The 23,478-nt window shown below is 35.2% G+C and overlaps 1 protein-coding gene across 1 annotated transcript in view; it reads left to right on the forward strand.

Moving 5' to 3' along the window:
• Positions 1–23,478, forward strand: part of LOC111049397 (RNA binding protein fox-1 homolog 2) — a 566,558-nt gene that overhangs the window by 142,280 nt on the left and 400,800 nt on the right. Inside the window, exon 3 of the mRNA XM_039436017.1 lies at positions 20,128–20,193. The gene's annotated coding sequence lies outside the window, so the exon portion shown is untranslated. The remainder of the gene's footprint in view (positions 1–20,127; positions 20,194–23,478) is intronic.

Raw genomic sequence — 23,478 nt, forward strand, 5'->3', positions numbered from 1 at the left:
TTGTATTATATACATCCATATATCTATATATCACAATATCTATATCGTACGATCCTCGTGGAAAATTCTACTATATATATAACAAGGTGGAAGATCAAAGCACCTACATACACTATCAACTTTTACGTTAAATTATGCGTGTAATGGTGATTCCAAGTGGAATTTTCCTTAAAAAGTGGAAAAAAGACGACAAATAATTTTCCTTTGTAAGCAGTTTTCCGCTGAGAGCAGCTACATGTATGTGAAGTATTGCAATAGACTTTATATATATATCTGTATTGTTTGATGAATATAATGCAGAAGAAATGCTGAGAAGTTGAGTTGTGATGTCATATGTTTATCAAGAGACTGAAGAGGTTGAAATAATGGTTTCAAGAGTTGAAATAAGGGTGTATGGTTGGATATTATATGATGAATCTATATAATTATATATAAACGAAATGGCACTCACTCACTGACTGACTCACTCACTCACTTGCAGAACTAAAAATCTACCGGACCAAAAACGTTCAAATTTGGTAGGTATGTTCAGTTGGCGCACTTTAGAGGCGCACTAAGAAATCTTTTGGCAATATTTTAAGGGTGGTTTTTAAGGGTTTAAAGTTCGTCTTTTAGCATGTATATTCTTCTTATTCTCTTAATTATAATTGAAAAATGTCCAAACCATATGTTAATATAGAACTATAATCTAGAGAGAGTACCTATTCGAAACAGTTGTTAACTGGTAACTAAATTAAAAATTTTGTCAGGTTGGCATTAAGTTGAGTTGACTTTGTTAGGTTAGCACCAAGTTGAAGATTGAAATGCATTTTTATCCAGGACCTCCTAAATACCAATTTATCCAAAATTATCGTTTTCTCAGCTTTTCTGCGTTCCCTCACCTTTTTCAATAATATTGATGGAAATATATTTAGAAAAATTCAGTACACAGGCTTAACTGAGGTGGAAGAATTTTGTTAGGCAAAGATACGCCGATAAAAATAGTAACAGGTGTTTTTCGAGATCAAATTGACATAATACGTTCAAATTCGGTACAGAGGCTCCGTTGAGGTCTACATGCAGGCGAGCGAAGCGAGCCCGCTGATCTCATTTTTGGACAATCCAGTCGGGGGTCCAGAATTCGGTACAGAGGTTCCGCTGAGGTCTACATGCAGGCGAGCGAAGCGATCCCGCTGATCTCATTTTTTTGACGATTCAGTCGTGGGTCCAGGGGGCGGAGCCCCCTGGCTAGACGGATATGGCGAGCGAAGCGAGCCTGACGGCTGGTATAAATATATGTCTTCTTCTTATTGTGCCTGTCCGCTACGATCCTGGGCGATCAACATGGCGATTTTCACTTTATCCACGGCAATACGAAATATTTCTATGAAGCTTTCCATATGTAAATATATGAAAGAGACATAAATAAATATGTGAGTAAATATATGTGTAGATGTATATGTAAGAGACTGAAGAGGTTGGAGTTGCAATAAGGATGGCCCTGGGAATGTAGGTACCTTTTCACTAAGGGGGAGAGTAAGGATGCTGGGTTGACATAGGGGAATTTAAAAGGTTACAGAAGGATGCCCTAACGGCAGTTAAACTTAAGTGGTGTCTACAGTTTAAAGGTAGAGTAGAGGATTCATTGTCAAAGGGATCCTTGAGTGGTGGATCTGTTTTTCGAGAAGGGTTTACAAGGAATATGACAGAAAGAATGTTTTATGTAATTTTGGGCTTTCAAGTAAAATAGTGGAAAGAATGTTTGATGTAATTTGAAGAATTTCTCATGTAGTTTTGTGATTTTTAAGAAAAATATAGAAAGGTCCCTGTTGTAATTGTAGTATTTGATTAACATTGGTGTTGCTATTCTTGTCTATCATTCCACAAAGCAGATAGCGCTATTCTTTTCTAGCTCCGCGACGTTGCCAAACCGTTTCTTAACAATTTAATTAGGACAGAGTAGGTGGAGTTGAAAATATGATCCGACATGTGTTGCCATCTACTAGCATAGGTCAGGGTGCAAGCTTGTCATTGGCCGAGACATGGCACGTTATCCTTGCCTATCATTTGACAAAGCAGATAGCGCTATTCTTTTCTAGCTCCGTGACGTTGCCAAATCGTTTTTTAACAATATAACCTGGAGGGAGTAGGTGGAGTTGAAAATATGATCCGACATGTGCTGCCATCTACTGGCATAGGTCAGGGTGCAAGCCTGTCATTGGCCGAGACAAGAAACGCACACAGTGGGCGGAGCATTTATTCTATAGCTAGTAGCTGATTACAAATATGTGGATGAACATGATTTAAATCAAGTAAAGGTAGAAAATTGAGTCATCCTCGAGTGAACTAAAAAACCAAATTAAGAATTACAATTTTTCGTTCTAGAATCACTTTAAAAGATACAGACATTAGTACCGTAAATGAAGTTCTTTACAAAAAAGTGGTATAGAATTCCATATTTTGAATGACAAATTCAATGTTTATCATTCCGTATTTTATGAGAAATCCATTTCAAGCCATAAGCCAATTATATAACAATACAACTAGATTTGTTACAAATTCCCATAACTTGTTCATAATAATATCAACACTGTGAAAAAGTTCAACAGTTCAAAAATTGAAGCTCCAAAATTGTCACATTTCCCCTCACTCAAAACATTATCATAATAATATCAACTCTGAAGGAAATTTTGAACTATTGTTGCTCTAAAACTCTCGAGTTTTAAACTCACTCCACCTAAATTCAACAGGAATTCCGCGAAACTTCAACAACCATTGAACGTTTCTCTTGGTAGTTACATTCTAATTTTACGACGTCCTCTTATTTCTGATTCTCATGAAACGTCCACTAAAATATTGTAATAATTTTGCCTCGGACACGTGCAATGGAGGTTATAATTATTTTATTCCTCTTGTCATGCGCAACAGACACAGAGGACGGGGCTACAGCTTGTTAGGGCCGGCTTAATTTATTGCAAGGGTAATTCGGTTAATTTTGCTAGAAAATTTTAACGAGCTCAACGTCTGACGTTTGAGAGAGTGGAGTGTGTGGGCGTGTGAGTATTGAAACAGTGTGAAAATATAACAGTAAGAGAGAGACAGAGTGAGATTGAGCTAAATAGGAGTGAGAGAAGCGAAGATATTGAGAAAAAAAGATAGTATGATAGTGGCAAAGAAGGCTAGAATCGGACTCAGTGCACTATACTTGTGCAAGTAGCTGAAAGAAATAATCAGTAAAATAGTATAAACAATATAGTTTTCATTACTGTATGGTACTAGATTTGGTAAAATGATTGGAATAGAAAAACGTGCTAATAAAAGGAATATTTAAAGTTTAAATAACTGAAAATAAATATTAAAATGGCATATAGAGAGAGGTCTAATGTAGGGAACCATTCTAATGTGATTCAAGGTGGTTGCCATATAGTTGTAGCTTAGTTACAGGTCAATTGCAGAATCTCGCTGAGGGTGATGCCCACATAAGCCCTAGGCTTGTGCACGTGCATTGGTAATGAAAGACTTGATGATGAGAGAATATGAATAAACAATTTTAGGTGGGTTATGAACCACCGTCAAGTGATTTTGAGACATTAGGATAGTGGAGCTTGCCTCAAGCAGCCACCCTTCCAACAGGAGTACTGAGTGGAAGGGGCTTAACTAATCCATGAGATTAGATACCATTGTCGTTCCATGCCATTTTAGTAGCCCACTAGAATGATCATATCAGTTGTTTATTTTTTCAATGAGATTGTACAGTATTTTTTAATATTATCACCTCTTCATTAATCGACCGAGCGAAGTGAGGTCTTAGATTCAAGTCTACGGTTAGCCATTTCTCTTAATGTTTAAATGTTTATATGTTGCGCATTTACGGCGAAACGCGGTAATAGATTATCATGAAATTTGACAGGTATGTTCCTTTTTAAATTGCGTGTATATGTTTTTTTGGAAATTTTGCATTTCAAGGATAATATAAAAGGAAAAACGAGCCTCCTTCATACGCCAATATTGGAGTAAAAACCAGACTATAGAATTATGCATAATAAATCAGCTGTTTATTGGACTATAATACTACCCGTTCAAAAACATCGAACATCTTGAAAATGTATCTTTCCATCAACGTTGTAGACAGGTGCAGCCAGACCTGATAACAGAGCTCACACTCACATTCCGGGACGACACGTCACAGTACGATATAGGACAGGAAGCTCTATGTTTATTTAGGATTTTTTCTAGACATTTTAAATTGATAAATTATTTATTAATTTTTGATAAAACATAACAACAGATCAATGTAACTTACTGAGCGCGAGGTCTACTGTTCACAGAACTACTAGTATAATACAAATCGGGACTTTAGCTTCCTGAATTTATTATTTGATTTTGGATTCTTTTTTCATTACAAGACGTGTAGTCTCCGGAAAAATCTTGTTTTTCTCAGCATTACAAAAATTCTCTTGATTCAATAAGTTTCCAAATATTATATTTTCACAATTTTAAAAATTTATCTAGTCTTACTTTGTAAATGAATGTTGAAATTTGAATGTATGTGACTATTGTCTATGCTTACCATTGTTTAGCCATGACAAGTAGTAAATTGAATTGAATTGAATAAATGTTTCTCACCTAGCTCATTTTGAAATCAACATCAAACAAATTATGAGATACTTATAACTTAATTGTGGTCAAAACCTCCTTTTAACACACTGAAACAGAAAGTAAAAAGTTGAGGATTGGTTCTGTGACTAGTAGTGTTTTTGAAGGCGCAAACTGCAAATTAAACGCAAAGCCAACGTTGCGTGCAGGGAGAAGTGTTTCAAACAATGTCTCTGAGATTCATTTCAAACTGTCAGCTGCAGCATTGGCTGAATGGTAAGCATTGTGGTCATTTAATGCTGACAATTTGAACTGAAATCACTGTAGTAACTCCACCCTGCAACTTAACAACTCGCACAATACCTACAAACTTACTTCCTACTTCTTTGTCAACGTAAATTGAGTCTTTCCTGGCGGTGTGTTCTCTCACTTTCTTTCTCTCACTCTTAGTCTCTCATTATCTCTCTCTTTCTCACTCACCCTCTCTTTGTTTTATTCTCTCTCTCACTCTCTCTGTGCCTTCCTTTCTCTCTCTCGCTCTCTCTCTCTTTATTTCTCTCTCTCAGTACACAGAAGAAGGAGAAGAAGAAGAAGAAGAAGAAGAAGATTGATTAATTTATTGTTCTCTCTCTCTTATTGATTGATTTATTTATATTTTGTAAATTCATCTAGATAATTTTGCTATATTGTAAGCTATTGTATATAAGTGTATGTATAAGCTAGTATATATTGTAATCTACATAAATAAAGTACTCAATCAATCAATCCCTCTCTCTATCTCTCTCTCTCTCTCTTTTTCTCTCTTTCTCTCTCTCTCCAGGTCGTGTGTTAATGGGGAATCTTAGAGAATCGACAATTATTTGTTGAAACACCGCCGATTTATGAAGTTACATCACGTAATTATATTATCGTGTTATTCTAATTGCATTCAATTTTTATTGTCATTGATTAATTGTTTATATTTTGTAAAATTTGTTGAATAATTAGCATTACCGTCATTTAATGTAAATTAGTGTATAAGCCAGTAAAATGTTGTAACATACATAAATAAAGAAATCTAATCTAATCTAATCTTTCTCACATCCTCCCCATCTCTGTTCAATTCTCTCTCTCTCTCTCTCTCTCTCTTTGTTTCATTCTCTCTCTCTCTGTCTCTCTCTCTATGTGTAAGAGAGGACCGGCTGCGCCCTAACTTACCCTGCTAGGTTTTCAATAAAGACAGCGATTCAATTCAATTCAATTCTCTACCTTCCTTTCTCTATCTCTCTGCCTCCCACACTCCATCTCTCTTCTCTCTGTCTCTCTCTCTCACCCTACCTTCCTTTCTCTCTCACTGCCTCCCTCAATCCATCACACTCCCTCGCTCTTTGTCACTCGATCTCTCTCTCTCTCTCTCTCTCTCTCTCTCACTCTCTCTCTATCTCTCTCATTTATTGTACTCTTGGCTCTCTCACTTCCTACCTACCCTTCTGATCTTTATCAATTTACTTTTCTAACTTTTCATTCTTGAATTAAGTTGTCCTCCAGTGGTGTGTTCAACTTGTCGCCTTATTCTTGAACTTTTCAAGATATTATCTTCTCTCACTCTCCTTTTTCTTTGTTCTAATTCACTTCTCAATCTTTTGTATTTTCTCCAGTTAATTTTTCAGTTTTCATATTTTCATTGTTCAGTATTGAAACTTTGAAAGAGTTGATTTTTCAGTTAATTTTTCATATTTTCATTGTTCAGTATTGAAAGAATTGATTTAGAATTGCGCCCCAACAAAGATGGTGAAGTCATTGAATCATTTCTCCAGTCTTTCAATGGTCCACGTAATAATGGCAGTGTTTGATTAACAATGGTATTGCTATCCTTGTATATCATTCAACAAAGCGGATAAATTTTAAGTATAAATTCAAAGTATTGTGCTCACTTAACTTAGTGACCGGTTACCCAATGATTTGACTTTAGACTATAGAATAGAATAGAATATGTTTTTATTTCACAGAAAAACAAATAAAATGCGGCACAACATTAGTAGATAGTGGACCCACTTATCCATAAAGCTTGGCACATAATAAATATGAGTAGGCATAATATTTACTATATACGGCGAGGTGGAACTACCCTTGGGTCTCCCCAACATACCCCAAGCCATACCCTAATAATAATAACAAAGCGGATAGCGCTATCTCTTTCTCGCTTTGCTATGTTGCCAGATCGTCTTTTAACAATGTGGAATTAATAATTAATTAACAAAATGTTTCATCTTAATTATAAAAATTCATTATTGAATAATGCAATTATTGAATAACACACTCTCTCTGATGTAATATTAACTGTTCATTCTTGTTTAAAATAATCGATTATTTTAGAAGATGAAGCAGAGTAGTAGGCTTGCTAAGAAACTACGAGTAGGCATTAGCCAATAGAATTTATTGCGAGAGTAAAAACAAACAAAATGGTCGTCTTCTTTGAAACAAAATGGCCGTCTGAATGATTTGTTGAATGATTTGTCAATCTAGAGAAGCAGAGCTTTCAAAATTCATAAATCTGCCATATTTGCACCCGAAGAAGCCATTCAGACGGCCATTTTGTTTCAAAGAAGACGACCATTTTGTTTGTTTTTACTCTCGCAATAAATTCTATTGGCTAATGCCTACTCGTAGTTTCTTAGCAAGCCTACTACTCTGCTTCATCTTTTTCTAATTGCTACTACTTTTCTAATTACATATATGGTAACTTGAAGGATAATGTTCATAACCTTTGTCTTTTTATAGATTTTTCAAAGGTTTTTGACACTATAGATCATATAAAATTTTATTACAAAAGCTAACTAGTGTTGGTATAAGAGGACCTGTACTCAGGTTATTTGAAAATTTCTGGAGAATAGAAAATTTGTTGTTAAAATTGGGAATTATTCAAGTCAAGAGAGGACTTCAAATGTGGGAGTGCCACAAGGATCACTTCTGGGACCTTTGCTGTTTCTACTTTACACAAATGACTTACTTAGATATTTGATTCACTGTAAGATTTTTATGTTTACTACTACTACTAAATTCTTATTCTCTTGTCTTCTTCTTCTCCTTCTTCTCATTTTCCTCTTCTTCTTTCTCTTTTTATCCTTCTGCTCTTATCTTTTTCATCCGCATAGTCTTCTTCCTTTTTGTAAGATAGAATGTAATAGAATACAAAAGAATGAGAGAGAGAATGCAAGAGGATGAGACAGAGAGAGAGAATGCAAGAGAACGAGACAGAGCGAGAGAGAGAATCAAGTGAGAACGGTGTAACGGCAGTAGTAGCAAGCACAGTTCACACAAGTTTCCTTCCTGTTTTGAAAGTTTCAAGTCCTGAGTACTTCCTCCATCCCGACTTCAACTGCCGCTAAGTCCCTGAGTCTTAACCCCTTCACACTTGCTTCCTGCAAAGACATTCACTGAGCTGATTTCACAATTTCAACTTGTATAAATTATGTTTTGGTAACTATGCTGGTCTTGTGTGTTTCTGACAATTGTTTAGAGGGCTCACGTTGTGTATTCATGGAGTTTAAACTTAGACTCCTCTTAGAATACATTGTCAGACTCTACTCTTAGAATACATTGTTCTCAAATAATAGGATGCAAATAATTAGAATTAGAATAATTAACATCTTCTCAATACAAATAATTGAATAAAAAGCTAGAATCTAGTGGCCAGCAACTAGCCATGAAGTCAAGTTTACTTGAATTCAAGTTTTCATAACCTCAAAAGTTTATAATTATAAATTGAAAAATCAAAATAATTTCAATGTTTTCTTCTTACTTTTCATACTTATCTCGCATCGTACTTCTATTTAGTTGTGTTTATACATTCTACCATAGAGAAACAATAGCGTAAGTAGATATCCCATGGTATAGGACGTTTATGACGCAACTTTTACTGTTATCTCAAGCCGACAGTCCACGTAGTTCTTTCCAGTGAAGCTGTGTGATGCTCGAAGTCTCTCATACTGTGCCGTTCATACACTGTCACCCCAACAAGATAGTAAAAATCGACAGTAATCGGCTTGAGATAATAGTAAAAGTTGCGACATAAAACGCCCTATAGGCTAGCATGGGATATCTACTTACGCTATTGTTTCTCTATGATTCTACATTGACTGACAACTGGTTTTATCTCATTTTCCCATTTATTGGTTGGATTGTAATTGTACCTTGAAAACTCAAATTGAATCCATAAGTCGAAAATGTTCAACATATACAAAATTTGAAGAAGGATCTAAATTGGTATTGTGGATACAAGCTTTTGTTCTTGAAAACTTGACTTCAAGGTTACAAAATACATTAATCTTATTCAAAACTTTAATTCAAGTAAACTTGAGTAATGTAAACGCCCTATTCTAGCAAATGCAAGTATTTGCTATTCTAGCAAAAATGCAAGCAAATATTCAGTTGAATAATTACTTGCTAGTTCTAGGTAGATGCAACTATAATCAGCCGCACGAAAATTTTCTTGACAAATAAAATGTAATTGAACATTTTAAACAATAATGTACAGTTTATCATTTGATTTTGTTATACCAGTATCAGCTGGTAGATACAACTATAATCAGCTGCACCAAAATGTTCTTAACGAATAAAATGTAATTGAACATTTTAAACAAGAATGTACAGTTTATCATTTGATATACCAGTATCAGCTATCCTCTATAGAAGGCAGTGGCAATGTAGAAAATCGGTAACGCTAATTTCCCATCTTTCTTCACTGCCATTATAACCTAGACCTCACTAAGCATCAAGACTTCAAGTACTTTATCTACAAAACAGGCTCCAGTTTTCAAACAATTCATCGCTCCCAATTTCGAATCAACGCAGGCTGTTGAACTAACTCAAAACGGTGTCGTTCCCAACAGTTTTCTAAGCGAGTATCTCGACGTCAAAAGTAGAAATCCTCAACACAAAATTAAACATGGATCGAGGAACGGGATGGAACAGAGAATGCGCGTGAATTTGGAATCGATATCGGTGTATTTCAATGAAACGCACCAACGCACGCACAGGCACAGTCTGCCTGTGTTGGACAGATCTGTTGTGAATGATAGTGAGATTCATCTCAAAATGTCAGCATTCCTTTTGAATAGCATCGAAGCTGCCCATTTAACTAATTCTGAAAGCAGTTTGGATTGGATCTCACTCTATAGAAACTCTCATCATTTTCCGATGTGGTGTGAAAAGTTTCCCCCCTCCCCCCGCCAAATTTTCCTATTTCGTGTGAAAAGTACCTCCATCATCCCCTTATTTTCCAATGAGGTGTAAAAGACTCTCTCACTCCAACCCCCATTTTTTATTTTTTACTTTCCTTGCCCTATTACCATAGGTAAGGAAAGTATTGCTTTCCAAAAAAATTTAAGGTACCCTAATTTCATGTTTTCTATACGTTTCATTACTTTCCTTGCCCTATTACCATAGGTAAGGAAAGTATTGCTTTCCGGAAAAAATTAAGGTACCCCAATTTCTAAATTTCTATACGTTTCAAAGTCCCCTGAGTCCAAAAAAGTGTTTTTTGGGTATTGGTCTGTATGTGTGTGTGTGTGTGTGTGTGTGTGTGTGTGTGTGTGGTGTGTGTGTGTGTGTGTGTGTGTGTGTGTGTGTGTGTATGAGTGTATGTGCGTCTGTGTACACGATATCTCATCTCCCAATTAACGGAATGACTTGAAATTTGGAACGTAAGGTCCTTACAATATAAGGATCCGATACGAACAATTTCGATCAAATGTAATTCAAGATGGTGGCTAAAATGGCGAAAATGTTGTCAAAAACAGGGTTTCTTGCAATTTTCTCGAAAATGGCTTCAACTATTTTGATCAAATTTATACCTAAAATAGTCATTGATAAGCTATATCAACTGTCACAAGTCCCATATCTGTAAAAATCTCTGGAGGTCCACGCCATCTATGCAAAGTTTGATTTTAGATTCTTAATTATCAAGCTTCAGATACAATTTAAACAAAATATTTCGAGTGGAATAGATTGAGCATGAGAATCTCTACAATTAATGTTCAGTAACATTTTCACCTAAAATTAAAAATAAACTCGAAAATCGAGAAAATGTGATTATCCAATTGCCAACTATTGGCAACTGTCGATTCTATTAAATTATTCACTATGAAGAGATAGCAGACCTCGTGTGTCTCCAGCGTTATTACCCTGTCACCAGCTGGCTCTAATCTTTGAATAGTAGACTTGAGATGCGCGGTAACACTACCGTAGCGTCAGGTGATCAATTTTCATAACGGCAAGGAAAGTTGTGTGAGTGCGCCATACCAGATTTTATCATTGATTGATACAATAAGTACATCATGAAAATGATAGGGAGAGAAAAAATAAGATAACCTTGTGCTATTGCTCTCCCAAATTTAGATAAGGTTACACATAGACCGAAATAGGTCAAGTCTTGTAGTTGTTCACTTCACAAAATTTTCAGTCCTTAATTATTCTCACAAAGTAAATTTTTAAATGTAGATGCTTCGAAACCAAACATAGAAGAAATATTTCATATTATTATCACTAAAATAGGAAATATACACAATGACAAGTCGTCAATAAATGAAAGACAACATTGATAACGTAGAATATCGACTAAAGATGATTAGATTAGATTTCTTTATTTATGTATGTTAGAATATTTACTGGCTTATACACTAATTTACATTAAATGACGATAATGCTAGTTATTCAACGAATTTTACAAAGTATGAATAATTATTCAATGGGAATAAAGATTGAATGCAATTATAATAACAATAATATAATAATGTGATGTAACTTCATAAATCGGCGGTGTTTCAGCAAATAATTGTCGATTCTCTAAGAAGGATGTAAAATATCCTTCCCATTAACATACAACCGGGGAGAGAGTGAGAGAGTTAAGAAGACAGGGAAGGCAGAAATTCATGAGGAAATGAAAGACTTAAGAGGAGGAGATTTGAAGGAAAGGCAAATGAGAGAGTATTCGAATCAAAAGCAGGAGGATAGAATAAAAAAGTGAGGGAGAAAAGATCAAATTGATGAGGGAAGTCAAAGATCAAGTTTGAGATGAGAGAGAAAAAGAGACGAGACTTGTTTAAAGTAGAAGGAATAGAATTGAACAATCAAACATTTCTCATGTTGAGTTCAAAATTTGAAACTGGGTTGCTGTGTAGTCTATCTAGAAGAGATAAAATGTCTGATTGAAACGTTGGAAGGTAATATAGCTGTGAAAAGTCAAAAGAAGTGAGAGGAAGAAGCATGAACAGCTAATGAAAGAAAGGAATGACAAATAACTCAATTCCTTGCTTTCATTTCGTGTTGAAATTGCCATCTTCTGTATGGGATCCTCTTTGAATGACTTTGAGACGAGGTGTATCATTGTGATCTGACAATTTTCATTATGTGTTGAACTTCTTCTCTCAGGATATGTCAAGTCCAAGGTGCTGATTTACGAATTTTAACTAAGGAGAGTTTAAATAATACGTTTGTGTCAAGGGTCTACTCTGAACAGAAATCGCAGGATGTACATTACAATCGCGATTACAACAATTGGGCAAAGTTTGAAAATTTTCACAAAGGTGAAATCACACAATTTGACAAGTCTTCAAAATATCTTTGAAAGTGCAGTTATGAATAGAAATGATCAGCCAGTGAGTTGTCTGAATCACAAAAGAAGGAACACTTCTGTTTTCGCTCCGTGTCTGAATGGAACTTATGAATACAGATAATCTACCTTCGTATTTCTGTTCTGAGGTGATATTTTATTAAGGTGCGTACAGATTTACGCGCCGCGAACATGAGCAATCCACTTTATCCACTTTCAATCAGCTGATGCCAAACTTTTTTGACCGAGCGAATTGAGGTCTAAGATTCAAGTCGACGGTTTGGCATTTCTCTTAATGTTTAAATGTTTATATGTTGCGCATTTACGGCGAAACGCGGTAATAGATTTTCATGAAATTTGACAGGTATGTTCCTTTTTTAATTGCGCGTCGACGTATAAACAAGGTTTTTGGAAATTTTTCATTTCAAGGATAATATAAAAGGAAAAAGGAGCCTCCTTCATACGACAATATTACAGTAAAAACCAAACTCTAGAATTATTATTCATCATAAATCAGCTGACAAGTGATTACACAGATGTGTGGAGAAGCCAGTCTATCACTGTATTTCCATAAGGTCTATAGTTTCAATCAGGTACTTGTGGATGAAAATACTGCGTGAGGTCTACTGTTCACAGAACTACTAATAACAGATATAATACATGTTGAAACGACTTCAAGTTTTCACAAACACTTATCTATTGAAAATGCCAGAAACTATCATGAATTTCTAGTAAGAATTAGAAATTTCTGAAATCTTAAACATGGAACAGTATACTGTGAATAGAGCCGTGTGATTGAAAGTTGGATAGAAGGCCATCTGTCATTGGCCGAGGCAAGACATGCGCATAGTAGGCGGAGCATTTATATGACATTAAATAATATGAAATTTTTTCTCGGTCAATGACAGATGTTCACCTTGATAAGTCAGTCAACTACTAATCATAATGCTGATTGATGTTTAAGATTTCAGTTTACTAGAGATTTATAAAGCCACGTTTACACCAGAGCTGTCAACTGAGATTTCAACAAATTTCAGCAATTTTTTGTGGGAAACAACAAACATGTTCTCTACAGAGAAAATTGACAACTTTTTCGAAGAAAGCTATCTGTGAACGACATTTTGTTGACAACTCTGGTGTAAACGTGGCTTTATGTTGTAATACTGCAATGCTGTAATATTTTCCAGCATTAATTTGTTACCCTACCACTAAAACCTATTGAGGTTGAGTGGTAGAGAAGACTTAAAAGTCCTAACTCCGCCTAATAAAGAATTTTTTCATTTCATTTAAAACACTGTAATTATGAACAGAAAACTATGCAGTTGAATATCATTATATAGCAACCGAGTGTAACATTTTTTTTTATTAAATCTTTGGTTCTATTTTTTAGCATCCATAATTTTCGGTTTTTAGGGGTCTTCTATTGTTTTAATCACATTTTTTCAGTACTCTGTAATGAATAAAGGTCTCCTATTCTTTATGGAAAAGGGCTTCAATGATAGAATTGGAATACAAATGTGATTGAATGAAGATTATTTTAAATTGATTGAAGATTAAATTTGATTTAATGACATTAAAACAGATTAGCCCAGTTGCAAAAAAGTATGCTAAATTTCAACTGTGATTAAATATCACGAGAACCAATCAGAGTAACATTCTCTTCAAAATTGGTCCTCTTGGCATTTAATCATGATTAAATTCAACAGACTCTCGTGCAACCGGTCAATTGCTAATCTAATAACAATGTAGCCTCTATTCAGGAGAATCTGGACAAGAATATCTGTTACAATATCTATAAAATATTTTATTATACACACATGCTTCCTCACTCACTGAAAATTGAAGCACCCACATAAAACGTCCAAACAACCTACTAAAAACGTTTCATCCCTTTCAAAACTTATTCCAGATCAAAACACTACTAGAGAGAGAATCACGTAAAACTGACACTATTGATTGAATTGGATGGATTGATGTTATCTGGGAGGAATGCTGACATGAGTTAATCTTACACTAGAATAAATTCCTGTCGATAAAATGGAGAATGTATTGTCATCGTTGTAAGCGTATAGTTTTATGTATTATCTAATCAAACTTCGCAGTTTGAGGACAGAGAGTATATAGGATAGATTTATATAGCATACATTCTAGGCTACACATAAATTCTATACATTATTAAAGCCAATATAAAAACAAGTGAAGTGATTTTATTCTATACATTGTATACTCTCTGTTAGAGGGACGGTGTTTTTTTACGATGAAGTATCGTATTGAAAGAGCATCTATCGATGAAAATCGTCTATTTTTTACGATAATCACGTGCAGTTGCATATAAAATATGTGATGACGTTTTGAGTTGAAATAGGTCAGATGCTGGTGTCGTAAACTTTGCCATACAAACGTCGTTATTTTCACGGGGTCAAAATAAGCTCACCCTGTTTAGATGACTATTCAGTAGGCCTATGTTACGTTTGACGGATGGTTAATTTGACGGACGTTATTTTGACGGCCGGTTACTTGGACGGACGTTATTTTGACGGCCGGTTACTTGGACGGAGGCTGTTTTAACGGCTGGTTACTTGGACGGATGTTATTTTGACGGCTGGTCACTTGGACGGACGTTTTTTTGACGGCCGGTTACTTGGACGGAGGTTATTTTAACGGTGGGTTACTTGGACGGACGTTATTTTAACGGCCGGTTACTTGGACGGACGTTGTTTGGCGGCCGGTTAGTTTCATGGACATTGTTTCATCTTGACAAACAGTTATTGAACGGGTTTTATTTTGACGACTTGTCACTCTAGGCCTCTAGTTTAATAAACCTTCTTTAAGGCCAGTTAGTTTAACGAACGTTTATTTTGAGTAATAGTTCTGAACGGACCTTATTCAACGGTGTGTTGGTTATGTTGGGCTACAAAATTCATAGTATAATACTCAGGTTTGTCATGAAGTCCCAGGTTATCTTCATTTTGTGATGTCATCAAAATTATATTATGATATTATTATTTTATTATGAAATTATTATATGATTCTATTCTTGTCAGTATTGTTTGAATGGGAAGCATTGGTGTTATTCATAAGGAATGCTGACAGTTTAAAGTGAGTCTCTCTCTATAGGGGAATTGTTGGGAATAGCGGGTATTGGTCAAATCATTGACCGAGCGAAGTGAGGTCTAAGATTCAAGTCGACGGTTTGGCATTTATCTTAATGTTTATATGTTGCACATTTACGACGAAACGCGGTAATAGATTTTCATGATATTTGACAGGTATGATCCTTTTTTAATTGCGCGTCGACGTTTATACAAGGTTTTTGAAAATTTTGCAATTCAAGGATAATATAAAAGGAAAAGGAGACTCCTTCATACGCCAATATTAGAGTAGAAATCAGACTATAGAATTATTCATCATAAATCAGTTGACAAGTGGTTACACAGATGTGTGGAGAAGCCAGTCTATTGTTATATTTCCATAAGGTCTATAGTTTTAATCAGGTACTTGCGGATGAAAATACTGCATGAGATGTACTGTTCACAGAACTACTAGTATTTTTATTCATTATTTAACATTATTATTATTGTTCTATAATTGTGTGATTGGCTGACAGTCTATTATTTGGAACTTTGTAGTGCTGAAGCCACGAAATGGCTTATACGTTATGCGTCGACCAATCAGAATCGAGAATGGGCGTGTACTACATGCATCGTCATCGCTCGCGATTGGTCACAAAGCTGTTTGACACAGTAGTCGGTAGGTGGCAGCACTCACAATGTGACGATTAACAGGAAAAAAGAGAAACTTTTGCTCTCAACAAAAAAGAAAGAGGAGAAGGTGAAAAAGAAAATAAGGAGGAGGAGGACGGGCAAGAAGATGAAGAAGAAGAAGAAGAAGAAGAAGAAGAAGAAGAAGAAGAAGAAGAAGAAGAAGAAGAAGAAGAAGAAGAAGAAGAAGAAGAAGAAGAAGAAGAAGAAGAAGAAGAAGAAGAAGAAGAAGAAGAAGAAGTACAAGGAGAAATCGATTCAGTTTCGGATTCAAAATCCGTTATTCATGTGTTTAAAAAAAAACAAAATTCAACTTACTTTCTAGCGTTAAAAATATTAACCATTAAGAACAAAATAACATGATTATATCAATCTAAAATAGCTTATCAAGTAATAAAATGTATCATATCAACCTTCAGACTGATTAGTTTTTCAATAATATTGAGACATATAATATTATGATGGAATATGTTAAATTTGAGGTATTACTGTAATGTTCAAACATGAAACGGTGAAGTTTAGGCCTTATATTTCTGATGAAAGGGAAAGGGAAGAAGAAGTAGAAGATGATGAAGGAGAAGAAGAAAAATAAATGAGAAAAGGCAGAAAAGAGGAATTTGAAGATACATGTGGGGATAGCATGCAGAATAGTTATTTGTGCAAATAGTGCGCAAAGTGACAGTTTGCTGCACCGAAAGAAACGTTTACGCCCGAGCCGTAGGCGAGGGCGGAATGGTTTCTTGAGTGCAGCAGAGGAACTTTGTGCACGTATTTCACATTCAATTTTTCCTACAGTTACCATTGAATATGAAAAGTGGGTAATTATGGATAAAATGATGGCTGAAATCCATCAAATGTTTGTGTGTGTGATGCTGATATAAATAACAACTTTAAAAATTCATTTAAAAATTGATAATCCAATTGAAGTTGAAAATTCTCAGCCAAAGTTCTCATCTTTATTCATTCAAGAATCAGAAAAGATACAGATAAAACAAAAAATTGCATTCAAAATACACGCCAACAGCATGGCTGAATGGCTGAACCGACAAGCGCGCGACCTAGCGGGAAGAATCGTACCTAACTTCGTTTCATCCAACTAAAAACAGATATTTCAGATATTTAGACATGGTTAACTTACTAAATTACCGGAAAATAATATAAGTAAACTAAAAAATATTTATAAAATAACATAGACAACAGAAAATATTTTATTGTAGTATATTCTAATGTTATTTTATTAATTTTATTGACATGGATTTCGAACGGTAATTATTTAACCTGAAAATTCGAATTTCATAATGTGTGTTTGCTACATTTCTCATTTCTTATAGTTGAAATAATTATTACTGTCAATAGAAAATAAACATTATTTATTATTGAATGATGATAAGTTATTATTTAATTATGATTTAGATAAACATTATTCTTGTTTTGGATTTCTAGATTGGGATCTTATCATAAATAAATGTAGGGTAGCCATTAAAATGATTCTTATCTAAATCTAACCACAGTCATTGTTGCCAACATAATTTTTGTTTTCGTGCACTAATCCTCCATATAACCCACCAACTATTTTGTGTTGCCATGTTGCAAATGTGGAGTGCAGGAAAATTTTTCCCGCACTAGAGCGGAAAAGTGATTCTTTGCGTTCTTTAATCAGTGCAGGAATGGCCACTTTTCAAGGTAACTGTAGGAAATATTGTTTATTGTTTGCTCTATGCAATAAATACATTAATTAATCATTTATCAAATAAATATTATTGCAAGGTATCAGTAGTAGACTTGGAGGGTGTATGTGGTAAAATATGAATCACACTCATCTATCAGCATTTCTCAGTATAATATTACAACCTCATTGCTTCCAATTCGAACTTTATTGATTCATACAATAAGTACATCATCAAAATGATAGGGAGAGTAAAATTAAAGTAACCTTGTGCTATTCCTCTCCCAAATTTATATAAGGTTACACATAGTCCAAAATAGGTTAATTTTCAGTCCTCAATTATTTTCACAATATATAGATTTTTTAATTTTTAATCTATGCTGTCAGTGTTAGTTAAACCATAGAGAAACAATAGCGTAAGTAGATATCCCATGGTATAGGGCGTTTATGTCGCAACTTTTACTGTTATCTCAAGCCAATTACTGTCGATTGTTGTAGATTTTTACTGTTTTGTTGGGGTGAGAGTATATGAACGGCACAGTATGAGAGACTACCAGCGTCACACAGTTTAAAGGGACAGAACTACGTGGACTATCAGCTTGAGATAACAGTAAAAGTTGCGACATAAACTCCCTGTACCATGGGATATCTACTTATATGCTATTGTTTCTCTATGGTTAAACACACCATGGTAAGAACACAAAGTATGAGAGTCTCGGGGTAGGTGTGCCTGGGTACTTAACAATTGAGAAGTCAAAGTTTGTAAGTCAGGGAACGGTGGTTGAAGAAGACGAAGGAAGGGGAGAAGGAGGGGGTGAATGAGATAGAGGAGGAGGAGGAGGAGGAGGAGGAGGTGGTGGAAAAGGATGAGAAGAAGAAGGATGAGTTGGAGGAGGAGGAAGATAATAGAGGTGGATTTGAGGGAGGAAATGGAAGAGGAGGAGGAGGGAAAGGACATAGGAGGATGAGGAGGTGGTGGGAAAGGAGGAGTATGAGGAGGAGGAGGAGGAGGAGGAAAGAGACTTAGCGTGTGGTACGCGAGATCAAGTTAGCCTAGCAGAAGGTAAGTAAAAGTTGGCAAGTCAAGCATATTTATGACAGCTTGGGGGCGTCTGCTTGTCTAGTCTTGTCTAGGCTCTTTTCTCACTTGAAATCATGCAAATTCCATTCTTCCCTTAGACGTAGAAGAAGAAGAAGACGTTGAAGGAGGAGGAGAACAAGAAGAAAAAAAGAAGAAGAAGAAGGAGGAGAGGAATAAGAAGAAGAAGAAGGAGGAGAGGAATAAGAAGAAGAAGAAGAAGAAGAAGAAGGAGAAGGAGAATAACAAGAAGAAGAAAAAGAAGATGATAATGATGATGAAGGAGAAGAAGAAGATGATGATGATGATGATGATGATGATGATGATGATGATGATGATGATGATGATGATGATGATGATGATGATGATGAAGGAGAAGAAGAAGAAAAAAAAGAAGATGATGATGATGATGATGAAAAAGAAGGAGAAGAGCAGCTGGATTATTTACTGGAGTTCTTTTATTCCTTCATTTCTCTTGTTCTTCTTGCTAGATGCTCTTAATTTACTTTCTTCTCATATTCCTATTGTTAAGCTTTCATTAACCTACTCATCTCTTCCCTGATATTTTATTTACCTTGTTTGCGGCTATTCTTTACCTCTGCTTCTACATAGACTCAGAGTGGAATGCTTCTTGGAATTTGCAAGCACCTGACCAATTGACACGGCTTATCAAGCCAAATGAAGAGCCAGAAGGTTTCAGCCTTCCCCGTCACCTTTGGAAGGGATTAAACAGGGTGCGAACAGGGCATGGTGTATGTGGGGACAGTCTGCATAAATGGGGGATCATTCCATCACCTGAATGTGACTGTGGAGCTCCAAAACAAACTTTGAAACATATAACTGAGGTCTGTCCTGTCAGGTTGTATCCCCATGCCGTTGAGGATTTTGTGAATGCTGCACCAGCAGCTCTTGAATGGTTGGCTGATTTGGACTTAGCTTTATAATATGTCTAGTTTTATCTTTTGATAATTATGTTAATGAAACTACTGGCTCTCTCCATTTGCATAGTTTTATATTTTGACTTTTTTAATTTAATGACAATCAATTATTAAAATTGAGCGCATAATTTATATTTGAGAGGTAAATGTGTCAAAATGCCATACGCTATATATATACCTCTGCTTCTTTCTTGTCAAATTTCTGTTTTCCATTTTGTCGATCTCTTTGTAATGAGGGTTCGTGAGAACGTTTGTTTTGTATAGCAATCACATTATACTACTTCTTATTATACGGGTATAATAGAAATTATACTATAGAAATTATACTTTATATTATATATAGGCCTACGGGTATCGCGGGTTATATACGAGCATATACAGTCCAGGTAAAAACAACAGGCATTTGCCCAAAACTGCTTCAAACCTTAATTTGGAATACACAGTCTTAATTTTTTTTGTGTTATGGAATATATTACAGTTTTTGATTGGAATATTAATTTCTTTTTGTTTTGTTTTAGGATCTACCGGAGGCTGATTGTGAGGATCTCGTGGACTTCTGGGAGCTGAGTTGCAATACCACCAAGGTTAGAGCCCATTCTTTGTTACCTACTTATTGTATCTTTTGTTCCCTACATTTTCTCATTAACTGACCTACTGTACCTACACATTTGTTCATATACTATCTTCAATTGATTTTTCACGTTTTTACTGCATAAATAATCGTCACATGGATTCTAAATAGAGAACAAACCAAAATTAGAAGGAAAGAAGAAAAATGTGGTGTGACGCACTCACACAACTTTCCTTGCCGTTATGAAAATTGATCACCTGAAGCTAGTGTACACGCGCATCTCAAGTCAAAGATCTGAGCCAGCTGGTGACAGGTCAATAACGCTGGATACACACAAGATCTGCTATCTCTTCATAGTGAATGATTTAATAGAATCAACAATTGCTAACAGTTTGTAATTGAATGATTACATTTTCTCAAATTTCAAGCTTATTTTCAATTTTAGGTGAAAATGTTATTGTACATTAATTGAAGAGATGTCCATGCTCAATCGTTTCCACAAAATTTTTGTTTTTATTGAAATGTTTTGTTTAAATTATATCTGAGACCTGATAATTGGAAATCTAAAATCAAACTTTGCATAGATAGGGCGGAGCTCCTGAAATTTTTACAGGTATGGGACTTGTGGCAGTTGATATAGCTTATCGAAGACTATTTTAGGTATAACTTTTATCAAAATTGTTGGAGCTGTTTTCGAGAAAATCGCGAAAAACCCTGTTTTTGACAATATTTTTGCCATTTTAGCCGCCATCTTTAATTGCATTTGATCGAAATTATTCGTGTCGGATCCTTATATTGTAATAACCTTACGTTCCAAATTTCAAGTCATTCCGTTAATTGTGAGATGAGATCGTGTACACAGACGCACATACACTAATACACACACACACACACACACACACACACACACACACCACACACACACACACACACACACACACACACACACACACACACACACATATATATATATATATATATATTATATATATATATATATATATATATATATATATATATACAGACCAATACCCAAAAACCACTTTTTTGGACTCAGGGGACCTTGAAACGTATAGAAATTTAGAAATTGGGGTACTTTAATTTTTTTCGGAAAGCAATACTTTCCTTACCTATGGTAATAGGGCAAGGAAAGTAAAAAATGCGGGTTAAAAGTTACATTCACATGTAGGCCCACTTTAGTTATGGTAATCGAAAAAGTTAGGGAGAAAATTCTGATAAAAACTTTCATGCACGGATTTATTCTTTTAGCTACTATTAGCACGAAGAAGAAGAATGCATCAATGATGATTCATCTATTCATATGATGAATAGTCCTGTTAGGCTGGGTTCACATTGTTGATTTTTTCGTCGGCCGATAGTTCCCAAAAAATGGAACATATGCTTTTTAAATGCAAGTCTTCAGACTGTCAACGGTGATAGAAAGATCTTGCCAGAAAATAGAACCTGTCCTGTTTTCAGAGGAGAGGGATAGTAATGGTGCATTTTCTTCTGCATACAAACATTCACACTGGTAGAGTTTAGTCACCGGAACCCATTCTTCACACCTTTTAGAGGGTCACTAGCCATTGTTTGCCTGCTTATTGTTCCTCTATATCAAAAAACTAATAATATTGTTTGTAAAAAAATTGAAAAGTTGCTGGGTCCAAGAATCAACAGTGTGAAGACCCAAAGCAATTCTCCTATTCCACGGTTATTAGCAAATCATTCCGGTTTGTTGCGGACGACTTTTTTTCGATCCCTTAGAACTTATGGGAAGAATATTTTCAGTGTAGGCTATTGTACACGTCCACTGATACTGATATCAGGGAGGATCCAGCTCTAGAATCACTTGCACATGTGAAAAGTTACTTTGCAACATAACCCAACAAGTATAGAGAGAAAACTCCCAGAAAAAACGCAGTCTACTTTGGACCTAGAAGAAAAAATTTGAGAGATTAAAAATGACGTGCACATCTTTGAAAGGAATTCCTTTGCGCCAGAAAGGAAGCCAACGTTCGTCTTATCGCCTTTTCACGCGGCAATCTTCTTTTGTGTGTCGGTTCATTGGGTGGCGATTTTCTTGACCCACTTCGTGATCACTGCATTACGGTCCTGTGGCTTCAGTCCTGTTAGAAGGTTGATACGTGCTCTATCATAGATTGTTAGTAGCTATATAGAGAGAATTGGAGGCAAGGGAATGTAGTGCATTGAAGACTTTAGAATTTGGGAATTGAGTGCATAGATATTTACATTCAGGGCTTTAACTACTAGTAGTTCTGTGAACGGTAGACTTCACGCAGTAGTCACATCCACAAGTACCTGATGTCAACTGTTTTAAATGTTAACAAACTAAGTTCACGTTTGAAAATGTATTCCATATGATATAATCATATATGTAATATATATGATATAATGTATTCCATAATGATATGATTATCCAGTTCCGTGATAATCTTTCTTTCTGATGAAAATTAATTTTTTAGAATCAAAAATATTATAATTTCTCCAGCATTATTTAGTTCAATTGTTTATTTTATTCACCTATGAAATTAGTTTTTTCGAATGTGAGAATATTGATACTGATGGACACGCATGATAATACCATGACTGCAAAACAAAATATAAAACCAAAGACCTTTAAGCTGCGATTAGACCAAATTCATCAACAAAATGTTAATAACTCAATCCTTATAGATTATATTAGATTGTACATAACTTATCGTACACTCATGATGAACATGTTCCTTTTTTAATTGCGCGTCGACGTATATATAAGGTTTTTTGGAATCTTTGCATTTCAAGGATAATATAAAAGGAAAAAGGAGCCTCCTTCATACACCAATATTAGAGTAAAAATCAGACTATAGAATTATTCATCATAAATCAGCTGACAAGTGATTACACAGATGTGTGGAGAAGCCAGTCCATTGTTGTATTTCCATAAGGTCTGTAGTTTCAATCAGGTACTTGTGGATGAGATTACTTCGTGAGGTCTACTGTTCACAGAACTACTAGTAAATTTGGTGTAAACCCAGCTTAAAGATGCATACCTCTTTAAGGTCTTTGATTGAAACTGTAGACCTTATGGAAATACAACAATAGACTGGCTTCTCCACACATCTGTGTAATCACTTGTCAGCTGATTTATGATGAATAATTCTGTAGTCTGATTTTACTCTAATATTGGCGTATGAAGGAGGCTCCTTTTTCATTTTTTATTATCCTTGAAATGCATAATTTCCAAAAGCTTTTCATAAACGTCAACGCGCAATTTAAAAAGGAACATACCTGTCAAATT

Source organism: Nilaparvata lugens, chromosome 10, assembly GCF_014356525.2.
Source record: "Nilaparvata lugens isolate BPH chromosome 10, ASM1435652v1, whole genome shotgun sequence".
NCBI classification, from domain to species: Eukaryota; Metazoa; Arthropoda; class Insecta; order Hemiptera; family Delphacidae; genus Nilaparvata; species Nilaparvata lugens.